Source organism: Vombatus ursinus, unplaced genomic scaffold (assembly GCF_900497805.2).
Source record: "Vombatus ursinus unplaced genomic scaffold, bare-nosed wombat genome assembly UNPS02014935.1, whole genome shotgun sequence".
Classification (NCBI taxonomy): Eukaryota; Metazoa; Chordata; class Mammalia; order Diprotodontia; family Vombatidae; genus Vombatus; species Vombatus ursinus.
Window position 1 is genome coordinate 7,453,541 of NW_020954713.1, and position 4,869 is coordinate 7,458,409.

General features: G+C 39.1%; 1 protein-coding gene across 1 annotated transcript in view; it reads left to right on the forward strand.

Annotated features, from left to right (window-relative positions):
• RIMBP2 (RIMS binding protein 2) overlaps positions 1 to 4,869 on the forward strand; it is a 509,773-nt gene that overhangs the window by 446,182 nt on the left and 58,722 nt on the right.

Sequence of the window (4,869 nt, forward strand, 5' to 3'; positions counted from 1 at the left end):
AGAAAAACCTGGAAAGACTTACATGAACTGATACAAAGTGAAGTGAGCAGAACCAGGAGAAGAGTGTACATAGTAATAGCAATATTGTATGATGATCAGCTGTGAATGACTTAGCTATTCTCAGTAATACAATGATCCAAGACAATTCCAAAGGACTTATGATGAAAAATGTTATCCACCTCCAGAGAAATGCCTGATGGAGTCTGAATACCGATAGAAGAAAACTTTTTTTAACTTTATTTTTATGAGTGGTTTTTTTTGGGGGGAGGGGGTTTCTATCACAATACGACTAATGTGGAAGTATGTTTCACATGACTACATATATATAAACTATATCAAATTGCTTGCCTTTTCAGTGAGGAAGGAGAGAGAGAAGTTAGAGGTCAAAGTTTTTTAAAAAATGAATGTTAAACATTATTTTTACATGTAAGTGGGGAAAAATAAAATATTTTTAAAAGTTGCAAAAAAAGGAAGGGGTTGGATTTGAAATGCTATGAAGTCCTGGTCAACTCTGACCCATTATGTGATTCTGCAGTTCTCTAAAATGGTTTATACATTTGTCACACTTTCTGCTCTAGAAATAGGAGAGAAGCAAGTAAACTTATAACAGTAGCTAGACGGATTAGCAGTCAGAGGATTTGGTTAATTGATTCCCTAAACTATTCAATTTAAACCTAAGAAACCAACCATCTCTTCCAGTTTGCCTTGGCTAATAGAAATGCTGGGAAACAACACACAGTCCCTTTGGTTTGGAACCATACAAACAAACTCCTCTTTTCTAGCCTTACCATTCTTTCTGGGTGCAGCCTTGGCTGAAACACCCTAGAAGGTTTTGAGCACACTCTCAAGTCATCTCTGTTGGCCCTTGTGCATGGTAATTCTGAAGCCTTGCTGATTCACTTCCTGAGAGCCTGTTCACTTTTTAGTACAGTGTTTCTGTTTCAATCTTCAAAATAATTCCAAGGCAGCTGGTAGCAAAGAGTGAGTCCTTGGCATAAATTACCATTCTGGTATTGATTCACACAGGAACATGGGATCCATGCCCAAGGACAACTGCCAATGAGCAGCACTTTGGTTGCATGGGAAGCCCTCCTTAGTCATTGTTGAAACCTAAACACATGGGTGCCTATGGCATCCCCATAACTGTAAGAATGGTAAGTGGTAGCAATATCTATATGGTCCTCAATGAGCAGTCAGGACCAAGGACAGGGATGGCTTTGAATTGACCCAACCCTAAGCCCAGGGGGCTAATTATAAGTAGGTTGAGAATATTGCCACCACATCCAAAGCCTGCCAGGAACCTACCTTGAAATGTTAGTCTGTCACCTGTCATATCCCATGCTTCCTGCCTCTCAGATATCTAGCCAACCTTGAATATCTCTGGCGCATCAAACAATGAAGAAGACATTCGAAGACAGACTCTGGATCTGTCCTTCACTCCATACCTATGACCTAACAAGTCTGAGTCGAAGCTTTGCCTAAAGGATGCTGTTCTTTCCAGTTGCTTTTCCATTTACTCCCACTGTGACTTCGGGGCAAGTCATCTCCCCTCTATGTGATTCAGTTTCCTCATCTTTTAAGAACTATCTCAGCTCCCACCTTCCTCAGAAGGTGTTTTCCCAGTCTCACCAGCTGCTGCTACTTTCTCCTCTGAGATTACCTTCTATCTACTCCATATACAATGTCTAGACGGGAAGCTAGATGGTACAGTGGATGGAGTGCTGGACCTAGAGTTTTCTCATCTGTAAGATGGGCTAATAAGAGCACCTATAGGGTTGTTGTAATGATCCAACGTTATAATATATAAAGTGCTTTGCAAATCTTAAAGTGTTATATAAATGTTAGTTTATTATTGTTTTTATTATGTGCCTATTGATTTGCATTTGATGGAAATATCTCTTCATAGCTGGAACACCATTATTAATTCAGAATTTTACCGATGCCCTGGTGTCATTTTGCTTCCAGACATCTTTCATGATGGCAAAACCCTTTCATGTCTAGGGAGAACCTCTGCTTCCCTTTTGGGAAGATGGAGAGCTGAGGGCTGAACTGCCTTTTTAATAGGATCAATGATACCATCTTTGCAGTTCTTTCAAGGCCTCTGTTATAAGTCAAGCAGTGGGGATAAAATGAATAGTGAGATGAAAGGCAAGGGGGAATATCTGATAGCTAGAAAGCCATGGGTTCAAATCCTACCTTTGACACATAGTAGGTATGTGACCTTGGACAAGTCACATAACTTATTAGTACTCTGGGCAACTCTGAAAGATCATATGTTGTAGAGAAGGGATGCCAACCTGCATTGATAAAGGGATTTTCCTCATATGGGAGATTTTTTTTTCAACTGGAAGTTCCTTATGCTAAAGAAATCAGATGTCTAGTCCCTTTCACTCTAAGAGGGAAGAAGCCAATGGAGATCAGGATTATAATACCATAGGTCATAGGACCAAAGCTTTAAAGCCATAAAAGACCTCAAAAGCCATCTAGTTGAACACTCCATTTTTACAGATGAGAACAATGAAGTCCAGAAACCTCCCAAGGTCATATAGCTAGCAAATGTATGTCCTGTTGACATCATTTTTTTCACTGAATTTTTCCATAGAAGATTTGGTTGAAACTTTCTCTGCTTCCACCAGATATTTGTATTGGATATTAACAAAGTTCTAAACTGATGCCACATCGTGGCATGGAGGTGACCCCACAGGCTATTCTAGTAAAGCACCAGCTCTGATAGTTATTTCCAAGAAAGGGTCCAGGGACAGACAAGGTCATAGATCCAAGACCCCAGAGGTCATATCGTTCAGTTTCTTCCCTTAATAGGCAGCTAGGTGGCTCAGCAAATAGAGCGCCAGGCCTGGAGTCAGAAAGACATATCTTTGTGAGTTCAGATCCAACCTGAGATACTTACTAGCTGCGAGACCCTGGGCAAGTCCCTTAACCCTGTTTGCCTCAGTTTTTCATCTATAAAATGAGTTAGAGAAGGAAATGGCAAACCACTCCAACATCTTTGCCAAGAAAACCCCAAATGGGGTCACAAAGAGTTGGACACAGCTGAACAACAAAGCTTTAGGTCACTCTGTGAGACTCTAAGTGGAAAAGAAAGTGCCAGACTGCATTGGCAGAAACAGTTTCCTCACCTGAAGTTCCCTCTACCAGTCAAACCACAGGATTAGTCCCTACCTCTATAATAATACATAACATTTACATAGCCCTTTAAGATATGTAGAACACTCCACATATACACGATAACCCTGTGAAGGAGGTGCTGTCAATAGTCCCCATTTTACAGATCGGGGAAACTGAGGTGCTTAGGCCAGTGGCAGTGTCAAGGGTGAGACTTGAGCTCTGCTGCACTAGCAGACCCAGCAGTCTTTCCACTGCACTGTCACCCAAGGACCACTCCTAGCTAAGGTCTGAGAGGCTCGTCGCTGGGTTGGCTGAAGAGTGGAGGATGTTTTTCATCCTTTGGAAACTCCTGAATACCATTTACAAAGTCATAGAGGGTCTGTGATCTTCATCGGGTAGGAAGAAAACCTGCACCAGAGATCCATGAAGAATTGATATATCGATTAAGAGGATTAAAAGGCAGCGTTTGTATGCTTGTTTTTACCATGGGAAAAAATCAGTGTGCATTTCAGCTTTCAATTGCATTTTACAAGCACTTTGGGCACCCAGCATGAACTTCCCAGAAACATCCCCTAGAGCAAACAGAGTGAAACATAGCCTCCAATCAACTTTAAAAGAAAAATTCTTTTGAAAAAAGGAGGGCTACAGTCTTCTTGCTAATTAGTTGCTAAGCTTAGTTTTGTTTCTAGGTGGATCATCAATTTACCTGGAAGGAACCTCAAAGGCCATTCAGTCCAACCATCCCCTTTTACAGATGTGGAAACTGAGGTTCAGTGGAGGTGACTTGACTTAGGATTGTAGGATCACATACCTAGAAATAGGGACCATCTAATCCAGCTCCCTCGTTTTGACAGATGAAGGAACTAGAAAGTTAAATAGCTTGCCCCCGATCACGTGATGATCATCAGTGATGATGATGAAGATGATGAAGGAGTATAAGTGTCACCTGAGCCTTCTAAACTTCAGGGTCCTTGGCCGGGTCCTAGTTAGAGCCCTTCTGTCAAGTAGACAGCTCAAAAAACATTTATTAAGTTATTATTTGCCATGCAAAATGCTGGGGATACTTAGCAAAGGAAAACCAAAAAATAAAATCTCAGCTCTCAAGAAGCTCAAAAGGGGGAGAGAAAACATCCAAATAAATATGTACAAATAAGATGTGTATACCATTTCCAATTTATCATATATGTGTGTACAGTATATACTGTTTATATATATGGTATATTCAGTATATATGATAAATTGGAAATAATCTAAAGAGTGATATATATGCACACACAAGGTATATATGCAGTATATATACAATATATATGATATGTAGATACTGTATACATCCTTCTGATTATTTTCAGTTTATATATGATAAACTGAAAATAATCAACAGAGGGATGTATACAGTATCTACATATACAGCATACATAAAGTATATATATGGTATATTTAATAAATTGTAAATAATTGATGATGCATACACAGTATATGTGCAATAAATGTACAGTCCATATATGTATGTCTATATGATTAATAAGAAATAATCAACAGAGAGATATATACAGTATGTTCATATATAGTATACATGAAATATGTATATAATAGATATGATAAATGGAAAATAATCAAAAGAGGGATATGCACACAATAATATATGTATATAGAGTGTATATATAATGCATAGCATATATTTAATAAATTGGAAATAATTAACAGAGGGAAGGCACTAGCATTAAGGAAGATCAAGAAAGGCTT